This window comes from Mauremys reevesii, unplaced genomic scaffold (assembly GCF_016161935.1).
Source record: "Mauremys reevesii isolate NIE-2019 unplaced genomic scaffold, ASM1616193v1 Contig104, whole genome shotgun sequence".
Classification (NCBI taxonomy): Eukaryota; Metazoa; Chordata; order Testudines; family Geoemydidae; genus Mauremys; species Mauremys reevesii.
Window position 1 is genome coordinate 184,236 of NW_024100721.1, and position 22,318 is coordinate 206,553.

General features: G+C 55.7%; 6 non-coding genes across 6 annotated transcripts; all 6 read right to left on the reverse strand.

Annotated features, from left to right (window-relative positions):
* Nucleotides 1-6,860: 6,860 nt before the first annotated feature.
* On the reverse strand, nucleotides 6,861-6,942 carry TRNAS-UGA. Its single transcript has one exon. It is a non-coding gene; the product is annotated as a tRNA-Ser (tRNA).
* A 5,702-nt stretch (nucleotides 6,943-12,644) lies between these two features.
* Nucleotides 12,645-12,717, reverse strand: TRNAK-CUU. The gene has a single exon. It is a non-coding gene; the product is annotated as a tRNA-Lys (tRNA).
* A 2,971-nt stretch (nucleotides 12,718-15,688) lies between these two features.
* On the reverse strand, nucleotides 15,689-15,770 carry TRNAS-UGA. Its single transcript has one exon. It is a non-coding gene; the product is annotated as a tRNA-Ser (tRNA).
* A 1,319-nt stretch (nucleotides 15,771-17,089) lies between these two features.
* Nucleotides 17,090-17,161, reverse strand: TRNAQ-CUG. The gene has a single exon. It is a non-coding gene; the product is annotated as a tRNA-Gln (tRNA).
* Nucleotides 17,162-18,664: 1,503 nt separating this feature from the next.
* TRNAK-CUU lies at nucleotides 18,665-18,737 on the reverse strand. The gene has a single exon. It is a non-coding gene; the product is annotated as a tRNA-Lys (tRNA).
* Nucleotides 18,738-20,148: 1,411 nt separating this feature from the next.
* On the reverse strand, nucleotides 20,149-20,221 carry TRNAF-GAA. Its single transcript has one exon. It is a non-coding gene; the product is annotated as a tRNA-Phe (tRNA).
* Between the last annotated feature and the right edge of the window lie 2,097 nt (nucleotides 20,222-22,318).

Genomic DNA, 22,318 nt, shown 5'->3' on the forward strand with positions numbered 1-22,318 from the left:
CCCACCCCCAACATCCTCCTCCCCTCCCCAGCACCCCGCCCTCCTTCTCCTCCCCATCCCTGTCCTCAGCACCCTGCCCCCGCCTCCTCCCTCAGCGCCCGACCTCCTCCTCCTCCCGCCCCACCGCTGACCTCCTTCTCCTCCCCATCCTCAGCACCCTGCCCCCCTTCCTCCTCCTCCCCGCCATCCCCCTCCTCAGCACTCCTACCCTCCACCCCCTCTGTAGGGCCCGGACAGCCCCGTGTCTCCCCTTCTGTTGTGACCTCTCGCCAGCCCCACCCCATCTGTGGGGATCCTCAGCCCCAGCGTCCCCTCCCTCACCCTGTACACTCTGCCTGGCCTTTCCCTTCGCTGCCCTCCTCCTTCTCCTCCTCCCCATCCTCAGTGCCCCGACGCCGACCTCCTCCTCTCGCCCCACCCCGATGACCTTCTCCTCCTCCTCCCCCCTGTCCTTAGCACCCCATCCCCCCTTCCTCCTGCCCCTCCCCGTCCTCAGTGCCCTGCCCCTAATTGATTCCAACCCATTTCTCCATTGCTGGGCCCCACTTTCCCATCCCCCCCACTGCCCCAGTCCATCCCCAGGGTGTGAGGTTCCTCATCTCCAATCTCTGCTACCCCCCAACCTGCCGGGTTCCCCTTTTCAGCCACTGTGGGGCCCTCCAACCCGCCCCCACCCATCCACTCTGGGCTCTAAATCCCACATTCCCACAATGCACCTTGGTATCCCCACCCTCCTCTATCCCTAATCCCCCTAGTCCCTTCCCTGGGGTCCTCCTGGACACCCCAACCCACAGTCCTGCCCCCACATACATCCCAGTCACTCATTCACATGCTGAGCTAGTCCTTCAGGGGCCCCCACAGCCCCCCAAACTCCTCCATCCATGAGCCCCGTGGGCCTGTGGCCGGGAAGTGGGGGAAGCTCCCACTTTGGCTGGGCTGGGGGTGGGTGTTAATCATTTCCTGGCTTGTGTGTGCCGAGCTCACCAAGGCTTTGCTCCCTCGGGGTGGGGGGTGGTTTTTGGCCGAAGGTGACGTGGTTTGGTAGCCCGGTGGATGCCGCGGGGTGTCTGGAATGGGGCGTGTGTGTTCCCATCATGCCCCTTCCCCTCTGCCTGCAGAGCTGAGGACAGACAGGTCTGAGGAGCAGAGCAGGAGCTCTGGGAAGGAGAAGAGCAATACGAAGATGAAGTCTAAGACGAGGCCAGGTGACTTCTGTGGAGGAAGACATGCTGGACAGCGCCAAGGATTGGGGAGACAACCAGGTGTGAGCCCAGGGCTCAGATTTCTAATTGTAGCTGTGATGGCAGAATGGGAGGAGGGCTGAAGCCGGAGCCCTGGGCTGTGGGAGTAGCGAGAAGAGGAGTCTCGCCACCATTGCTTTTTCTTTTCCTCTTGTGTTGTGTTTCATACCAAGGGAAAAGAAGTCGCGGGGACGGAGTCCAGCCCCGAGGTGAGATGGAAAGTGAGCGAGAGCAGTGACAGGGTGAATCCTGTTGATGCCAGGCAAGACCTGCCCAGCTGGGATGAGAGTAGCTGTCTCTGTCGGTGAAAGAAGAGTCTGGTTTGGGGAGGGCTCTGGTCACAGCCCCCCTGGCTCCAGGCAGGGATGTCCCGTTACCTGGGTGTGGGTTTGTGGACTAGCTGTGGCTTCAAGAGAGATGATGTTGCCATTTGTGGGGGCTGATCATCTCTCTGGCCAGGAGTGGTGTGTGCTCCCTAGCAGAAAGTTGGATCCATGAGGGTGACTCCCTGTTCTGAGTTTCTTTCTTTCTCCGAGGTTTCTCTCTCTGTGTTGGCCAACTTACACTCAAACTCTCTCTCTCTCCTTTCATGGACACCTCTCATGTTCAGTTGCCTTCATCCTCTTCCTCTGCTCCACCTCCCCCAGTCCCCTATGGGCTCAGCTGGGTCTATCTGCCCACGGGCAAGGTCTCTGCCTTACTGGGAAGGATGTGTCCTGCCTGCCAGGATAAGGGGGTTGCTCCTCCCACCCCCTATCTTCAGGGAGACCTCATTGCTGTAACTGGGTCACAGCGTGAGTGGCCAGTCATGTCTTTGGGGCTGTGGGGTCTGAGACTGAGAGGGGTGGGCTCACAGTCATGGCTTTGGGCACAGGATTAGAGATGCCCAGAACCCCCCTTATCACCCGCTAGCTCCATCACTGCATCACCCAAAAGCCTCGCTCAGGGTCCACTATGCCTCCTTGTGCTGGGCACTGCAGGGCCAATCAGAGGGACAGCAGGATGCATGAGGAAATAGATGAGTGTGTGAGGCATATGGGTGAAGGGGTGTGTGTGGCATACTTTGAGGACGGATGGGGGATTGAGGGTTGGACGGAGAGCGGGACAGATGGAGAGCTGCAGGGACGGATGGTGACGTCACAGGCTGGACTTGTGATGGGTTCAGCTCATGGCCGCTGGCCCTGTCATCTCCTGCCCCCATCTGCCCGTCTGACTCTGCCCCTGTCTCTCACAGACAGCACTCAGCAGAGTCTGGCTCTGTCGTTACACTGGTGCCTACATCCAGTGCGCACCTGTGTGTTATGTGCTCCTGGAGAGCTCAGGCAGGGACAAGCGTGCAGCTCACGGCTGCTGAACCAGCTACTCCAAAGCCTGCCACAGATCTCCCCCTCCTTGGGCAGCAAGACCCTGGCCGGGGGGTTCCCTGTCCCTCCTCGCTGCCAAAGCAGCCTGCTCAGCACAGAGACCGAGGTCACCTGCCTCCACCCAGCCTCTAGCTGGAGCTGATCCAGCCCCGAATTGCTGGTATCCAGCCTGGCCGGAGTTGGTGTGATGTCCTAGTGGAGTCCGTTCTTTCTCCCCGGTAGATGACGATTTTCCCCACTGCAGTTAGTTGCTCTTTCTCTGCTTCCCCATAGCCCCTCCCCAGTGATACTGACCCCTGCTGGCCAGGCACGGGAGTGTCCTGTAGGTGCCTTCTTGTAGGAGCAGTGACTCCTGGTGGCGAGGGGCAGCAATGCCTGGCATGTAACCCCCCTAGCATTGCTGCAGCGACCCCTGGTGGCCACTGAGGGCAGTTGCCTATGTGACCCCACCACTGCCATTGTGCCTGTGAGCGCTGGTGGGTAGGTGAGGCAGGGCCCTGTATGTATATCAGCCATTGGGGCAGTGCCCTCTGCGTATCCCACTCTCATCTCGGTGACTCGTGTTGCCCAGGTGGGGCAGTCCCCTGTGTTTATTTACTCCCCCCAACCCCTGCTTTGGGCCAGTGACCACTGGTAGCCAGAGGAGTCAGTGCCTGAGGTGTGTTCTTCACCTCCCCCAAGGTGGCAGGGTGCCTGGGTGGCCGTGTCAGGCAGTGCCCTGGGTATCTTCCAACCCCTTTGTGGCAGTGAGCCCTGGTCCTGGTGTGTGTCACTCCCCCACTAGGGATGTGCACTGGTGGCCAAGTATGGCAGTGCCCTGTGTGTAGCCGCCTCCCTCTCCCACCCAGCCCTGGGTGACCAGATAGAAAGTATGAAGAATCGGGATGGGGTGGAAGGTAATAGGCACCTACATAAGAAAAAACCCCGAATATTGGGCTGTCCCTATAAAATCGGGACATCTGGTCACCCTATCCCCTCTACCCCTGTGCCAGATATGGCAGGCACTGATCCCTGGCATTCCCGTGGGGCAATACCCTCTGTATATCCCCCTATTGGGGCAGTGACCCCTGCTGGTCAGGTGGAGCAGTGCCCTGTGTGTGTTTGTCTCCCCTATTTAGGTAGTGACCCCTGGTGGCTAAGTGAGGCAGTGGCCTTTGATTTCCTCTTCTCTCCCCAGCCCCCTCTCTCTCTTGGGTAGGGCCCCCAGTTGGGGCACTACCCGATGTGTATCTCTACTAATTGGAGCAGTGACCTCCCCGTGGTGCCCTGGTGTGGCAGTGCCCTATTGGTATCTCCCTCCCCCTCTCCCCACACCATTGTGGTAGTGGCCACTTCAGGCAGTGGCCTGTTTATCATCCCCCCACACCACCACCACCATTGCAGCAGTGCCCCCTGGTGGCCATGTGCAGCAGTGCCCTGCATGTATCCCCCCAACCATTGCTGCAGTGACCCCAGGTGCCCAGTTTGAGTAGTAGCCTGTGTGTACCTCATCTCTTGGGGCAGTAACGTGTGGGGCCACGTAGGGCAGTGGCCTGTATGTACCATCTCCTCTGGAGCAGTGACCATTGGTGTCTTGGTGCTAAGATGGAGCCACCTCTGGGTTACATGTTGGGGCTGTTTACAGGACAATGGGGACAGGCCCCCCCATTCCAGGAAGTAGGGGAATGTCTGGTGTTCGGAGCAGAGCGTTCCACCTTCTATTGAACTGTGATGTTCTGAGCACCTTTCCCCTGCATGAAGAAGACCCTGTGTGGCTCCAAAGCTGGTCCAGTAACAGCACCTCACCTGCCTTGTCTCCCAGCAAGTGACACACACACACACAAAGGGACTCACACACAATACACTCAGGGACATGCTAGCCCAACCACCAAAGAAACAATCACCGCCCCCAGCCACAGTCACAATCACCCCCCCACACACACCATAATATTCACAATCGTGCTCAGAGACACAACTGCACACAGTTCACTCCCACTACTCCAAATACAAAGACCTCCTGCCCCACACAGCATGTGCCAAGGCCTGTGGAACTCACTGCCACTGGACTGCTACCAATGAGAATGATCCCCTCGTGTTGGATCATCTGCTTGGCCCCCTGCCCCCTCTCGGGTTGCACTGTGCGGCGTGACTGGGGATTCTGCAACGGCCCAGCACCAGGCAATGCACAACGAACACCACATGCCCTGCCCTTCCTCACCTGAGCTGCTCTCCAGGTGCATTGGAGCCCAGCACCCCACATCTTGGCACTGGGGGTGAGCTGCAGCCCTCACCACACTCTGCAGCGGGGAGAAGGGTCGGGCCAGCCAGCCCTTGTAAGATGGGGAAATCACCATCGGGGTCAACGGTATGGGGGCTGTGACCTACGGAGAAACGGTTGTCACGCTGGCAGAGGGCAGCAGAGCATGCACACACACACACACAATTGCAAACATATGCATGAATCCAGCCACACACACACGCGCGCGCGTGCGCTAATATACACAAACACCCGCACAAATCCAGCCAACACCAACACAAGCCTGGGAGCAAGGGGAATAGAGCAGGCTTGAGCCAGGTCACTCCACTTCCTGCAGGAAGTAGCCAGCCCCGTCCCCATGGAGGCCTGGGACCAGCCCCTCTGCTTCCCCACGGAGACCTGGGGCCCCAGCCTGCTCTGCTCCCTGGCTCCCAAACTTGGGGAACCGCCCCACAGCCCTCGCTGGCTGTGTGGCTGGGATCCAGGGGAGTGGACCAGGATGGGGCTGGGTCACTCCACTTACCATGCAGTGAGTGCAGGGGTGGAGGGGGGCAGGGGCTGGGGCAGAGCAGGGCGGGGCCATGGGGAAGAGCCGGGCAGCCCCGCAGCAGCTCCCACCCCAGCTCACCTCCACTCTGCCTTCTCCCTGAGCTCGCCGGCGCCGCTCCACTTCTCCCGCCTCCCAGGCTTGCGGTGCCAATCAGCTGTTTAGTGCGGCAAGCCTGGGAGGGGAGGAGAATTAGAGCGGGGGGCTGTGTGCTCAGGGGAGAAGACGGAGCAGAGGTGAGCTGGGACAGGAGCGGTTCACCTGCACGCCCCCTTACCTGCTGTGGGCAGCCCTCCCCGCACCTCCCAGCTCCCTGCCCCAGCTCACCTCCACTCCCCCGCCTCCTCTGAGTGTGCTTCTCGGCGCCCCCCAACCACTTGGCACTCTGACTCGGCAGCTGAGAGTCTGTGCAGACATCAGCCCCCCTGCCAGCCCCACAGGCAGCAGCAGTGCCAGCCCCCCAGCACCACAGGGGCACTCGATGCACTTCCTGTGGGGAAATGGCTCCTTGGCGTCCAGCTGCTAGAGTGAGAGCCAGGAGAGAGCAGTGTCTGGCTCACCAGGGGGGAGAGAAGAGACCTGGTGAGTGCAGATCTCCCTCAGCCTCCCCTGCAAGGCTGGTCAGTTGTATTGTCACTGTGAGAGTTGGTGCTTCCCTGCAGGGCCGGCCCTAGAGGGGTGCAGGGCCCAGGACAAATCCCCCCCCCCCTTTCTGTACCACCCACTCCACCCCTTCCCCCAAGCCGCCACTGCTGTCCCATCTCTTCCCGGCTTTCACCTTTGTTGTGTATTTGGTTGTCATGGTTTTTGGTTCCTATGGCAACTGAGCTAGATTATTAGGGGATAGCCCGGCTGGCGTCAGCCAGTTGGGTGAGCTCTGTATCTGTAAATAAAATGGTAGTTTGGTTAGCTGTCTGCTCTAAGGGCTCAAGTGATTTCTTCCTAAACCGACTGCCCCCAAGGATATAACAACCTTCCTGCCCCATTCCACTCCCTCCCCCACCTCATCCCGTCCCTGCTTGTCCCCCTCCCTGCCCAACGCCTCCTGCACCCCACTGAACAGCTGATCACTGGCAGGTGGGAGGTGCTGAAGGGGAAGAGGAGGAGCTTGTCAGCAAGGCCTGTAGTGGGTGGGGGGAGCTGGCTGCCAGTGGGCGCTGAGCACCTATTTTTTCTCTGTTGTTTCTGCAGCCCCGTAGCTCCCATGGAGTCGCTGACTTGGCTCCTTTCACACTCTAGAGAGAGGAGCTGAACCAGGGCTATGGCTGATCTATGGGGCACCAGGTGAGTGGCAGAAGCTTCAGGCGCTGACAGTTTGCCTGACTCACCAGGGACACAGTGTGAGGTGGTGTCCCAGGGATCTCTATGAAAGGAGCAGAACAGGATTTACTTGGGGGTGGGGAGAGAATTGAGAGTGTCTCAAGGGGTTGTACAGAGGTTCCCCAGTGAGAGACTGGCTAAAACCCAGGCCTCACTGTGAGCAGGATTCGAACCTGCACAGAGGAACCCTATTGGGCTTCAAACCCAACCCCTTAACCACTCGGCCATCACAGCTGTGAGCACAAAATTGCCCCAATGCCAGAGAAACTGGTAAAGAATCCCAATGCCCAGGCATGAAATCATCTGAACTACAGAATTCCCACCACAAACCTGGCTCTCAAAGCACAGGGGGGATTTGGGGTTTGTTCTCTTTGCTTAGCCATGTGCAGTAGCTCATGTTCCAATATGTCTGTTAGTCTATAAGGTGCCACAGGACTCTTTGCTGCTTTTACAGATCCAGACTAACATGGCTACCCCTCTGATACTCCTAGTGACACTCTCCGATGGATCCCCATCCTCCACTCACCGTGAGGTAGGTAGGAGCGGATCATTATTATCCCTACTGGAAAGAGGGAGAAGCTAAGGCTGAGAAAGGGGAATTGACTTGTCTTAGGTCACACAGCCAGCCAGTGGCAGAGTTGGGAATAGGACCCAAGAGCCCTGATCTTGAAACTAACCATCAGATCTTGAATTTCACACATTGAATGACCTGAATAAAGTGCTCTCAGATGAGCTCCCGACTAACAACAGTTCACAGTAATTATTCAGCAAGTATTTGAGGAGAACTGCAATGTTAGAGAGAATCATGAACTGCTCAGAGACCATTAATGCAGAGAAGCAGCAAAAATTGTCAAACATATAACAGGTTATGACTTATTTCCTTGGTCTTAAAAAAGAACAACAAGGAGCTGAATCAGGGTAGAGACTGAGGACGGGAGGCTGAGGGTTCTCACCAGAGAGCCCAAAGGATGGCCCAGGTCACCGGTGGGGATCACTGCCCGAGCACTATTTCAGCCCCACATTTTTGGTGGACCTCCCACAGTGGGAGCTGCAGAGCACTCCCCTGCAAAACACACACACACACACACACACACTCACACACTCACTCACTCACTCACTCTCCCTCCTGGTGTTGGGAGGGGAACAGGTGAAAGGACAAAAGAAGCAAGAGACAGAGAAAGGGGGAAGCAGTGGTGAGCTGGACCCGGTTCCCACAGGTTCTCAAGAACCGGTTACTAAAATTAGACCTCCGTGGAGAACCGGCTGTTAAAGGGCCAGGGGGTGGGCAAAGAACTCCAGTCCGCGGGCCGGACCATCCTGTTGCTACCAGGATTCCCAGCTTGGGAGGCTGAGGCTCCTCTGGCCCTTCCTCCGTTTCCCCCCAGCTGCAGCGTGGCCAGCTGCCGGCATCAGCTGGGCAGCTCAGCTGAGCTCCGGAGTTGTCCTGCTGCTTTGAGCTGCCGGCAAGGTAAGGGGGGAGGGGGCTGCAAGCTCTAGGGCTGCCGAGGGAGCAAGCTGCCCCTCCCCCACTACCTCCCTTAAATCAGAACTTTTTATAGGGAACTGGTTGTTAAGATTTTGGCAGCTCATCACTGGGGGGAAGGGATGGATGGAGGAAAAGGTGAAACCAAAAGGACAAACCCTAATGACCCCAGTGATTCTAAGGGACAAAATCCCAAGTGCGCAATAAAATTCTGCCTCCTTAAGCTCGTGTTTTCCATGCCTAGAATTCAATGGTCACCAGATGGATCAGACTGAACAGGTTTCAAACCTCGAGGAGGCTCTTACCTTCTAAACAGGGACTTCTGTTTACTAGTAAAATCACTAAAAGGGAAGGAGAAAACTCGAAAGAGGTTCCTCCTGTCGCTCATGTGCCTGAACTCGAATACTCTCTCAGTCCTCAAAGAGAGACCTGGAGAAGGAGACTTGCTGAAGCAAAGCCACAGGGTCTCTGAGGTTTCCCTGGCCCCTCGCCCCTGTCCTGCCTGGTTGATGTCAGCATCTCTCTGTGAGGTCACCACCTCCCCACCACCTTTGACCAATAGTCTGAGGTCCTGCAAAAAGCCTTTGTGATGTCACTGCCACACCCCTCCCTTGCTGTGCTAATGTCCTGCCCCTGCCCAGGCACTTTGGAGGTTTGAGCTACTCCCTGTGGATCACCCACTCAAGGAGCATTCGTTCTAGGAAGCAAGCCGGCTAGACAGGAAAACATCAGACGCTGCTCCCAATGCTACACTCCGTTTTTCAGAAATTAGTTGACTTTATGGCCAGAAGAGACCATTAGAGCATCTAATCTGACCCCCTGCATATCACAGGCCTCCTGTATGACACAATAGCTACTTTTGGGGCAAACACATTCCAGAAAGGCGTCTAGTCTTCATTAAATGATATCAAGAGATGGAGAATCCACCACTTTCCCTAGAAGACATTTTTCTCCAGCCCTCAGAACATTTGGTGGCTCTTTGCTATTGAATGAGCTCAACCTGTTTAGCTTATCAAAAGAAGATTGAAAGGTGATTTCATTGAAGTGTTGAAGGGCCTTAATGGAGAGAAAATATTGGGTATGAAAGGGCTCTTTAATCGAGCAGAGAAAGGCATAACAAGACCCAATGGCTGGAAGGTGAATAGAGACAAATTCATATTACTACTAAGGCACAAATATTTAACTGCGAGGATGATTCACGACAGGAACAAGCTCCCAAGGAAAGTGGTGGATTCTAATTCTAATTCCTTATGAATATTCTGTGTGTTTGTGTCTGCAGGGGAGGAACATGCTATATGGCCAGAGGACTCTATTCCTCCAGCCTGCAAGGACAGAGGGGATGTCAAGGAGTTGCTCCTTCAATCCCCCCCACAGAAAGGCCCTTCTTAGGAAAGGCAAAATCCTGGAGAGAAAGAGTAACACTGAACAAGACTCCAGAAAGACAGATTTTTATACTCACAGTAAGAAGTTTTTCATCTCACCAGGGACTTGAACCCTGGACCCTCAGATTAAAAGTCTGATGCTCTGCCAACTGAGCTAGCCAGGCTCACATAGGAAAAGTATAAGTTGGTGCAGAGGTGAAGCTAGTCAAGAAAAATCGAGACGGCCACAATAGGGGAAACCTGCTGCTCTCTCTCTCTTCCCAGCCCTGGCTTGGCTGGGTATTAGTGCTGGTTAAAAAGACGGGAAAATATCGGCATCTACCATCCTTTCATAGCTGTACAAGACTCAGGCACAATACAGAGGTGCTCATCTGCAAGTGCCGAATGGTTGGATTGGCTAATGCAGCCTGTAGACGTCCAGGGCACTCTGGGATATAGAGCCAAGTGTCCATCACCATCATTATTTCAAAGGGATAATGATAATGGTAGCAAGGTTCACAACTGACTCAGCAGTTGCATACAAAGGTGCACGTTTGGCAGTTACATTGGCTCAGGTTGGCCACCCCGGTCTAGATGTAGAAGTTACAACATTTAAACTTGAAAGAGGGGCCAGTTTCCCCATCATTTCCCACCTTTACATCCAAACACGATGAAGGTAGCAGATAGAGCCAGAGCAGGTTGTCTATGGGACCAAGTATATGCAGAGTATCCTCGACAGAGGTTTGTTCAACCTGTTCTTAAAAACCTCTGAGGACAGAGACACCACAGACGCCTTTGGGAGCCTATTCCAGAGCTTAACTGCACTCAGAGTCTGACATTGGTGAAGTAGGAGGCTGAGGAGAACAACACTGGCTGTCAGAGAAAAACAGTCTTCCCTGGTGCTTTAAGCAGTGGGTTCTAGAGTTTTAACAGCCTTGGCCTGGGTTCAATTCCCCCTAAAAACCAGAAGTTTTTCAATGAAAATCTCCATTCATTTTGCATATGAAATGGAAAGGCAAAGAGGGCTTCTTGTCATTATCAACAAGGCAAAGAATGGCTTTTTGCTCACTAAATATTTTTAAAAGGTGCTGACTCAACCTGAAGATCTCATTGCATTTATATTTACAATGGAATGATTCTCTCTAGGATAGACAGAAATTCTTCAGCTAGACTCAGATTCCACGAGAATACGAGAAGCGATTGTGTCTAACACCTGCCTTTTTTTGGACAACAGCGATGTCCAAGTTTTCCATGGACATTTCCCTTCCAGCACCTCAGGCCCCATCCAACAATACAAGAAACTGAAATGCACAGAAAGTTTCTCACCATAGGATTCACTGACCAGGCTGGGGGAAAAGTTTTGCCAGAACACTTGGTTATAATATCCCTCCCTGACCTTAAATGGAAAGCAAGGGGATAACTCTCAGAGCACATAACCACAGCTTATGAGTCTCACATTCTACACTGTCCATGTACCCTTCTCCCTCCCCCTCTATATTGACCAGCCAAGCCTGCCCCCCTCAAGCCAGGCCAAGACTCTTCTGGGTAAGGAGCTTGGAATTTACCCAGCGAGGGGCTCTACATGCACCACTTTTGAAGATGTTTGGATTCCCTCCAACTTCTCTCATACAAATGCTGAATAGTTGGTGGTGTAATATTACAGGAGAGATTGAAATTAGGCTATTTCATCAGATAGAAGACAGTGATTGTGTCAGGAGTGGGATGTGAATGTGCACGTACATGTGGAGCCTAGAGCAACAAATGACAGTGTTAGAGGGCTTATTCCTTCACCCTCTTACTTCCCTGGTCCTTCTCGCATGACCAGAGAGCAGCAATACCCAAAGTCCAAAGGCGCAAACAATTCGATGTTTATTGGGGGCGAACGTCCAGCAAGCATGATTCCAGTTTCCTTCCTTAGTGTCCCCCTTCCCAGCTCTGACACCACAGAGCCTTGTCTGTGTCCCTGTTTCTGTTCCCATCCCCTGTTCCCATTTCCCCCTGTAGCAAAAAATGATCCCAATTCCCCCATCCCCAGTCCCTGTTCCCATTTCCCCCCCCCCCCGCCTTCCTGACTGACTGCAGACTATATAGTAAAACCTGAGTTTTGCTTAGCTATTCCTTAGCCAATCATTTTACTGAAATGTAACTAACCAATCCTAATATACTGTAACGTGATTATCTAACCAATTATATTCCACCACCTTCATTGGTTTACACCCAACAAAATGAATTATACAGCAGACAGAAACAATCACAGAACCAGACAGAGACCATGCAAATAAACATACAAAACAATACAGAAGGGAGGATTCCACAACTACATCTATACAGACATAAGGGTTTTCCAGCTGCGTCTATTGATAAGTGAGTTCTTGCCAGACAGGATGCTACCAAACTAAGTTTCCCTTTCTCTGGAGGTGATGGAATATCAGGACAGGATTGTATTCCTCACAGCCCAATAGCACCTTATTTCAATGTGACTAGTTGGGAATGTGTGAATATGACCATACACTTCCCACCTTATGGCTGCCTTTGCTGCTTAGCCGAAGAACCAGGCCTCAGACTGTCACAGTAAGAGAAGGCCATTACACAGACAGACAGTGATTTTTTATTCTCTCTTTTATATCTTTATAACTAGCTAAGTGATCAAAATACACCTAAATTCTTAAAGTACAGGCCTTTGCAGACTGGCCTGAATATCTGTATCCTAACAGTCCTCGAGGTCAGGCAGACTCTGGGTAAGGGGGTGGGGACTCAGATCCTTCCACAGGCCAATTCCACCAGGGTCATGTATAAACCAGGGAAGTTTGCCACAATAGCCAGACCAGATGCCCCCTGTACACTTGTGCTCTGTCCTCATTGCTTCTCTGTCTCTCTTCCCCTCATCTCTGCTGCTCCCCCTCTGGGCTTTCTCAGCACCTGTCCCCACAGCGCTTCCTGGCAGCAAGAGACTGCGCTATCTGCACCTGCAGCCTCTCTCCTGCTTGCTAAGGAAAGGAACCTTTCCAGGAAATGGCCACAGCTTCTGGGAATCCCTGTGTGGCTGTGAACAGAGTTTGGCTCCTGGCACAAAAGGCAACTTAAAAGCTGAGCGCCCAGACAGGGGCTTGAACCCTGGACCCTCAGATTAAGAGCCTGATGCTCTACCACCTGAGCTACCTGGGCTTGTTAGGAAAGAGCTTCACCATTCACCACAACAGTGATTATCCCAGTGTGCAGGCAAGAGTGAGCAGGCAGGCAAAAGAGAGGCAAAAAAAGTCCCAGGAACCCCTCCTCTTTTTCTGCACAGCCACTGCCTGTCAGCAGGATTCCCCCTCCTCCTCCTCAGGGAGACTAAATCTCTGTGCCTAGACAGCCGGTCCATCCGCTGCACCTCAATCCCCCATGACCGAGCCTCCCTGCCAAAGCCCCGCACCTGGCCCCATACAGTTAAGTCTCACGTGTCGCTGGGAACTTAACTTCTTGTGCCCAGAGAGTCTCGGCCCCCTCAGCAGATGACCTGAGAAACACAGTGTCCGGCTTTTCCAAAGAAGTGTTTAGACCCCCTCATCATGTGGCCTAAAGGATAAGGCATCTCCCTGTGGATCGGATGATTCAGGATTTGAGTCCCCTCGTGGTTGTGCTCACTTTGTGCTGCAAGTCCTGCTCCCTTCAGGGCTGGAACCTCTTCTTGGCCGCTCAGGCCAATGCTCCGGCTTCAGCTAGAGCCCCGGGAAGGAGTTGGGGTTGGGTGTCACAAAGGCTGGGGAATGAGCCCCAGGTGCTTCCAGTCTCACCTTTGCCCTTCCTGACTTGCCAAAGAAAATGGGCGGCTCCACTTCCAAAGTCAGCACCATGAGTGGGAACGGTCAGAGGCCCCACCAGGGGGGCTGGCCCTGCTTTCCTACCCTCTTCTGATGTTGGCCACAGAGCATCAGCAGCCGCCCTGCATGCTGGTCTGTGGGTGGCCTTCAGCACAGCAGGGAGCAGGCTGGCCCTGTGGCTGTCTGCTGGCCACACATAGGCATGGTCCTCTCCTCCTCTTGCCCTGGCCTCTGTGGCTTTTAAGCCTTCCCTTGGAGCTGTCAGCACCAGCCGCCTCTGCTCCAGGTGCCCAGAGGAGGAGAGGTGCTGGGCTTCCGCCTGCCCAGCCCTGACTATGAAGCCTGGCCCTGGCCCTGCTTCTTTCAAGCGCCAGGTGGGCAAGAGGGAAAGCACAGTGGCAAGTGCCAGACTTGTGGGCACCAGGTGAAGCCGTGAGAATCCCAACCCTCAGGTGTCAGTTCTAGAGCCCTGACCCATCCAGCAGGAGGGGAAAAAATGGCTCTTGCAGAGCTAGAGACAGGGAAGTGGAGAAGTGTGAGCTCCAGGGCTTTACCACAAGGTCCCACTGAGATTTGAACTCACATTGCAGGATTCAGAGTCCTGACTGCTGCCTGTTACACCATGGGACCAGCTCATTCGGCTTTCTCTGGCCATCAGTGACTCTTATGGGGCCTGCTCAAGTAAGGGACTGTTGGCCCCTTATTAAAGCTTAGTGGGGATTTTGGTTGGCTAGTTCCCAGCACCAATAGAAGGGGGAAGGGCCAATGGGAAATCAGGACCCTGAGACTGACAGTCCCCAGGGGCAATGGGGAGAGGCCAAAGCTCCAAGTTAGCTGCACTGACAGGCCAGGCAGTGTAATGAGGGAGTCACCAGGCCAGGGGGTCCCATCCTCCCTGGGAGCTGGACCTGCCTGGGCCAGAGTGGGGCAGAGCTAAGGAGAGAGCAGGAGCCTGAGAAGAGCCAGGGAGCAGAGCTGTGCAGGTGTAGTGCCAGAAACTGCTCCCTGTAGGACTTTGCTACCTGGAGCAGTTACTGAGACCTGAGGTTGTTTTTATTTGCTGACTTGTCCTAATTGGCTAAAACTTGACAGTGGTGGGGGATGGAAGCATAAAGTCTTCGTCCTCCAAACGACCCTGCCTGGTGTCCATCTGTATCTATTACCTCTTAACACCGGATTGTAAAAAATAGAGTGAGGTCATTTAAACATCATTTATTTTGCAGCTTCATTTACTGTGCTAACAATGTAGCATCCTGACACCGATACTTCTGCCCATGTGCCCTGTGGGTTGGATTCATTTTAGTGGGATGTGGGACATGTGCAGGATAATTTAAACTCTTAATTTCCTTATGGTTTCCCTGCAATATACTTCTCTGCTGGTGCGATTTCTGACCATTGCACGTCTATTGTATTTATTACAATAGCACAAGTAAGTCACACAAGTGACATAGTCTAGGGGCTTGGCTACACTTGCAAGTTAGAGCCCATTAAAGCAGCCCCAGGGGTCCTAACTCCTGAGGTGTCCACACTCGCAAGGCACATGGAGCACCTGGGCTCTGCAGTTGGAGCGCTCTGGGTAATCCACCTCCATGAGAAGCATAAAGCTCACTGAGCCCTGCTGAAATGCCCTGGCATCACTTGAGTGCGGATCTCCCTCAGCCTCCCCCGCAATGCTGGTCAGTTGTATTGTCACTGTGATAGTCAGTGCTTCCCTTCAGGGCCGGCCCTAGAGGGGTGCAGGGCCCAGGACAAATCCTCCCTTTTCTGCCCTGTCCCCACTCCACCCCTTCCCCCAAGCTCCCACCCCTGTCCCCTCTATTCCCATCCTGCACCTTCCTGCCCCATTCCTCTCCCTCCCCAACCTCTTCCCGTCCCTGCTCCTCCCCCTCCCCGCCCAGCGCCTCCTCCACCCCACTGAACAGCTGATCACTGGCAAGTGGGAGGCGCTGAAGGGGAAGAGGAGGAGCTTGTCAGCAAGGCCTGTAGTGGGGCGGGGGAGCTGGCTTCCAGTGGGTGCTGAGCACCTATTTTTGCTCTGTTGGTTCTGCAGCCCCGTAGCTCCCATGGAGTCACTGACTTGGCTCCTTTCACACTCTAGAGAGAGGAGCAGAACCAGGGCTATGGCTGATCTATGGGGCACCAGGTGAGTGGCAGAGGCTTCAGGGGCTGAGAGTTTGCCTGACCCCTCCGGGACGCAGTGTGAGGGGGTGTCCCAGGGATCTCTATGAAAGGAGCAGAACAGGATTTTCTTGGGGTGGGGAGAGAATTGAGAGTGTCTCAGGGGGTTGTACAGAGGTGTTGCCCGGGTGAGGGACTGGCTAAAACACAGGCCTCGCTGTGAGCAGGATTTGAACCTGCGCAGGGGAACCCTATTGGATTTCAACTCCAACGCCTTAACCACTCGGCCATCACAGCTGTGAGCACAAAACTGTCCCAATGCCAGAGAAACTGGTAAAGAATCCCAATGGCCAGGTGTGAAGTCATGTGAACTACAGAATTCCCACAGCAAACCTGGCTCCCAAAGCACAGGGGGGATTGGGGGTTTGTTCTCTTTGCTTAGCCATGTGCAGTCGCACAGAGAGCGCGTTTAAAAGTCTCCCGTCCCACAGAGCGGGAAGGGGAAATGATTCTCAACTTGAAGCCTGACGTAGGGTGACCAGACGTCTTGATTTTATCGGGACTGTCCCAATATTTGCTCTCCCCCTGACACACATTCTAACCACTGGCCCCCACTCCCCTCCCAGGGCTGGAGATAGAACCCAGGAATTCTGACCACCAACCCCCCCACCCCTGCAATGACCACCAGCCCCCACCCTCCCCTTTTGGATTTTAGGCTCACTGCCGCTGATAACCATGCACCCCACCGGGCCAACCCTTTGATGCCGCTTTTTAGGGTGTCACCCCTGCTCTGCACTCCCCCAGAGCAGCCCAACGCTTTTCCTCCCCAACCACACATCCTCTCCCACACTGAGTGGATTAAGCACATCTTCAGTGGGGGTTTGGCAAGGCAGGGACAGGGGCGGCTCTAGGCATTTTGCCGCCCCAAGCATAGCAGGCAGGCTGCCTTCGGCCGCTTGCCAAGTCGCAGGACCAGCGGACCCTCTGCAGGCAAGCCGCAGAAGGCAACTCTGCCTGCTGCCCTTGCAGCGACCAGCAGAGTGCCCCCAGTGGCTTTCCGCCCCAAGCACACGCTTGGCGTGCTGGGGCCTGGAGCCGCCCCTGGGCAGGGAGCAGGCTGGCTGGGTGTCTTTGTGGCTGTCTGCTGGCCACACATAGGCATGGTTCTCCCCTCCTCTGGCCCTGCCCTCATTTGCTCTGTAGCTTTTAAGCCTTCCCTTGGAGCTGTCAGCACCAGCCACCTCTGCTCCAGGTGCCCAGAAGAGGAGAAGTGTGTTGGGCTCCAGCCTGGGACTCTGCCTCCCTCCTGCCTTTCCCTGACTATGAAACCTGGCCCTGACACTCCTTCCTTTAAATGCCATGTGGGCAAGAGGTAACGTGTCGCTGCAAGTGAAATGGCCAAACTTGTGGGACTCATGTGAAGCAGCAAGAACCCCAACCACCTGGTCAAACCACAGGCATCAGGGTAACACATTCTAGATCCCCAACCCATTGCGGCCATCACAACCCAAGACCTGGCTCCAGTGGGTGAGTCACCCAGCTGGAGGGGGGAGATGGGCTCTTGCACAGCTGGAGACAGGAAAGTTGACTACTGGGAGCTCCAGGGCTTCACCACAAGGTCCCACTGAGATTTGAACTCAGATTGCAGGATTCAGAGTCCTGAGTGCTGCCCCTTACACCATGGGACCAGCTCATAGTTCCTTCTCTGCACATCAGTGACCCTCACGGGTCTGGCTTGTGTAAGGGACTGTTGGCCCCTTACTAAAACTTAGTGTGTGTGTGTGTGGGTGGGGGTTTGGTTGGCTAGTTCCCAGCACCAATAGAAGGGGGAAGGGCCAATGGGAAATCAGGACCCTGAGACTGACAGTCCCCAGGGGCAATGGGGAGAGGCCAAAGCTCCATGTTAGCCGGACTGACAGGCCAGGCAGGGTAATGAGGGAGTCACCAGGCCAGGGGGTCCCATCCTCCGTGGAAGCTGGAACTGCCCGGGCCAGAGTGGGGCAGAGCTAAGGAGAGAGCAGGAGCCCGAGAAGAGCCGGGGAGCAGAGCTGCACCAGCCAGGGAGAACCAGAGCAGATCTGTGCTGGGACCCGAGCCGAGCCGCAGCAGCACGAGCCATAGAAGCTGCCCAGGGAGCAGATCTGTGCTGGGAGAAGAGCTGCAGCAAGCGGAGCCAGAGGAGCAGCCCAGGGAGCTGGAGGCAGAGCCGCAGCAGCACTGGGGCTGGAGGTCGGTGCAGTGAGCAGCGTGGGAGAGCGAGGGGGACCCTGGGCAGAAGGCCCAGTGCAAGGAGATGCCACCCGTCAAGAGATCTTGCAGGCCAGACTTTTCGGGGTGGGGGAATCATATCCCCTACATGGGGGCTGACACTGGGAGCAAGGGGCCTGTCACCTAGAGCACATGGCCACTGCCAGAGCAAGTGTCCAGCCCGTGGTGTCCCTGCAGCACAGCCAGGGCCTGGGGAGGAGGCCTGGGACATGTGAGGGAGAGACTGTGACCTGCCCTGACCCTCCAGAGACGCTGGTTGTGATCTCCCTGCGCCACAGAACAGGGTGACGTGTTTTCCTTTCCCATCTTTCCTTATGTTTTACATTGATTGCTGGGTAGTAAATGGTGTTTGCTTGAAGCACATGCAATGAGGAGTGGGTCAGGGAAGTGCCCAGAGTGGGGACACTGTAGCCCTGTTCAAGTGATCATGACAAGATTGGGGGTCATCAAACCCCCCAGGATTCCTGGGCCCAGCCTTGTCGGGGTTACGAGGTCTCTGCCACACAGGAGAGTAGAAAGAGCCTCCTTGGGGTCAGGCAGCCTCTGGGTAGGGGGGTGGGGACTCAGATCCTTTCTCTGGCCAATTGCACCAGGGTCGTGTATAAACCAGGGAAGTTCCCCACAATAGCCAGACGTGAACCCCCTGTACACTTGTGCTCTGTCCTCATTGCTTCTCTGTCTCTCTTCCCCCCATCTCTGCTGCTCCCCCTCTGGGCTTTCTCAGCACCTGGCCCCACAGCGCTTCCTGCCAGCCAGAGACACTGTGTTCTAGGCCTGCTCCTGTGGATGTGGCCTCTCTCCTGATTCCTGAGGAAAGGAACCTTTCCAGGAAATGGCCACGGCTTCTGGGAATCCGCATGTGGCTGGTGGGCAGCACCAGGAATCATTTGGCTCCTGGGACACAAGGCAACTTAAAAGCTGAGCACCCAGACAGGGACTTGAACCCTGGACCCTCAGATTAAGAGCCTGATGCTCTACCAACTGAGCTACCTGGGCTTGTTGAGACCATCTTCACCGTTCAGCACAAGAGCGAGCAGGCCGGCAAATGAGAGGCAAAAAAAGTCCCCAGAACCCCTCTTCTTTTTCTGCACAGCCACTGCCTGTCAGCAGGATTCCCCCTCCTCCTCCCTCCTGTGCCTCAGTGCGACTGAATCTCCACACCTAGACAGCCGGTCCGTCCGCTGCACCCCAATCCCCCAGGCCTGAGCCTCCCTGCCAAAACCCTGCACCTGGCTCCAGAGAATTAGGTCTCACATGTCACTGGGAACTCGACTTCTTGTGCCCAGAGAGTCTCGGCCCCCCTCAGCAGATGACCTGAGAAGAACAATGTCCCCCTTTTCCAAAGAAGAGCTTGGAGGGGTTTTTATCATGTTACCAGGTGGCCTAATGGATAAGGTGTCTGAGTGTGGATCAGAAAACTGAGGGGTCAAGTCCCTTGGTGGTTGTGTTTCTGCAGTTGTGCTGAACATCCTGCTCCGTTCAAGGCTAGAAACTCTTCTTGGCCGCTCAGGCCAATGCTCTGACTTGAGGTAGAGCCCCGGGAAGAAGTTGGGGGGTGGGAGTCACAAAGGCTGGGGCATGAGCCCCAGGCGCTTCCAGCCTTTGCCCTTCCTGACTTGCCAAAGAAAGTGGGCGGCTTCCCGGGCTAGCGTGTGCGCCTGTCCCTGTGCTGGAGGGTACTTGCTACATAGCGTCTTCGGAGCCTGGGTGTTTCTCTGCTTCTCGCCAGCTGGGGAAAAGCCTCTTGGGGTAAAATCTCCTGCCCCACTGCAAAAGTCAGCACCTTGAGTGGGACCAGTCAGAGGCCCCACCATGGGGGCTGGCCCTGCTTTCCTACCATCTTGGGACATTGGCCACAGAGCATCAGCAGCCGCCCCGCATGCTGGTGACCTTCAGTGGGTGTTTGGCATGGCAGGGAGCAGCCTGACTGGGTGTTTTTGTGCCTGTCTGAAAGCCACACCTAGGCATGGTCCTGCCCTCCTCCAGTCCTGACCTCAGTTGCTCTGTGGCTTTTAAGCTTCCCTTGGAGCTGTCAGCACCAGCCGCCTCTGCTCCAGGTGCCCAGAGGAGGAGAGGTGTTGCTGGGTCACTTTTACAGATGCCCCTTCCCTGGTACTGCCCTTGCTCAGCTGCGCAGAGGAGCTTCCATCCCCAATCCCTGCCTGTCACTGCCCAGCAGCCCTCTGGCACCATTCCTGAGGGTCAACCTGCCTCGCTCTCTTCCTGCCATGTTGGGAAAGACAGCTCCCATCTTGCCTTGTTAAAGGTCAGGTGGGCCAACTAGGGGCAGAAGCCCCTTCTATGTTTTCCTACTGCAGAGCCCAAGCTCAGGGACTCACCTTGGGTGCAGGAACTGCTGTGCTCCCAGAAAACAAGCCACCACTGCACAAAGAGAGATGAAAGGACCCGCCAAAGCCTGGGATTGAACCAGGGACCTTTAGATCTTCAGTCTAACGCTCTCCCAACTGAGCTACTTCGGCAGCTGCATAATAGTTTTTTGGCCTGTTGCTTCTCTGTCTGGGATGTGTTTGTCAGCAGTTGCACACAAAAAGGACAGGAAAACAAACGGCTGCTCCACAGCCCCACCGGAGGAACCCGACGCCCTTAGCTGTGGGGAGTAAGAAGTGGCTGTTGGCTGACAGGGCCTGTCCCCGAGGAGCTGGAACAGCAGCTGCCGCCTCCCCCTTGGCTCCAGGCTGTGGGAAATGCTCATTGCCTGGCTGCATGGGCGGCTGCTGCTCCGTGCTCTGGAGAGCATCTGTATTGCTCTGTCAACCCCCCGTCTTCACTGAGCCAGTCTGGTAAGGTCCCAAGTGCCCCCTCCGGCCTGGCAGCTGAGAGTCTGTGCAGACATCGGCCCCCCTGCCAGCCCCACAGGCAGCAGCAGCGCCAGCCCCCCAGCACCACAGGGGCACTCAATGCACTTCCTGTGGGGAAATGGCTCCTTGGCGTCCAGCTGCTAGAGTGAGAGCCAGGAGAGAGCAGTGTCTGGCTCACCGTGGGGGAGAGAAGAGACCTGGTGAGTGCGGATCTCCCTCAGCCTCCCCCGCAATGCTGCTCAGTTGAATTGTCACTGTGATAGTCGGTGCTTCCCTTCAGGGCCGGCCCTAAAGGGGTGCAGGGCCCAGGACAAATCCCCCCCTTTCAACCCCAGGCCCTGTCCCCACTCCACCCCTTCCCCCAAGCCCCCACCCCTGTCCCATCTCTTCCCACCCTGCCCCTTCCTGCCCCATTCCTCTCCCTCTCCCACCTCCTGCCGTCCCTGCTCCTCCCGCTCCCCACTCAGCGCCTCCTGCACCCCACTGAACAGCTGATCACTGGCAGGTGGGAGGTGCTGAAGGGGAAGAGGAGGAGCTTGTCAGCAAGGCCTGTAGTGGGGCGGGGGAGCTGGTTGCCAGTGGGCGCTGAGCACCTATTTTTGCTCTGTTGGTTCTGCAGCCCCGTAGCTCCCATGGAGTCGCTGACTTGGCTCCTTTCACACCCTAGAGAGAGGAGCAGAACCAGGGCTATGGCTGATCTATGGGGCACGAGGTGAGTGGCAAAGGCTTCAGGTGCTGAGAGCTTGCCTGACCCCTCAGGGACACAGTGTGAGGGGGTGTCCCAGGCATCTCTATGAAAGGAGCAGAACAGGATTTACTTGGGGTGGGGAGAGATTTCAACTCCAACACCTTAACCACTCGGCCATCACAGCTGTGAGCACAAAACTACCCCAATGCCAGAGAAACTGGTAAAGAATCCCAATGCCCAGGCGTGAAGTCATCTGAACTACAGAATTCCCACTGCAAACCTGGCTCCCAAAGCACAGGGGGGGATTGGGGGTTTGTTCTCTTTGCTTAGCCATGTGCAGTCGCACAGAGAGCGCGTTTAACAGTCTCCCCTCCCACAGAGCGGGAAGGGAAATGATTCTTAACTTGAAGCCTGATGTAGGGTGACCAGACATCCTGATTTTATCGGGACTGTCCCAATATTTGCTCTCCCCACGACACACACTCTTACCACTGGCCCCCACTCCCCTCCCAGGGCTGGAGATAGAACCCAGGAATTCTGACCACCAACCCCCCTCCTCTGCTCTGACCACTAGACCCCACACTCCCCTTTTAGATTTTAGGCTCGCTGCCTCTTCTATCCATGCACCCCACCTGTCTATCCCTTTGCCGCCCCTGGGCAGGGAGCAGGCTGGCCGGGTGTCTTTGTGGCCGTCTGCTGGCCATGGTCCTCTCCTCCTCTTGCCCTGCCCTCAGTTGCTCTGTAGCTTTTAAGCCTTCCCTTGCAGCTGTCAGCACCAGCCGCCTCTGCTCTAGGTGCGCTGAGCAGGAAAGGTGTGTTGGGCTCCAGCCTGTGACTCTTCCTCCATCCTGCCTAGCCCTGGCTATCAAGACTGGCCCTGGCACTCAGGGCCGGCTCCAGACCCCAGTGCACCAAACGCGCACTTGGGGCGGCCTTTTGCCGGCAGGCGGCTCCGGCGGACCTTCCGCAGTCATGACTGCGGATGCTCCACCAGAGCCGCGGAACCAGCGGAACCTCCGCAGGCACGTCCTGCTTGGGGCAGCAGGATTCCTAAAGCCGCCCCTGCTGGC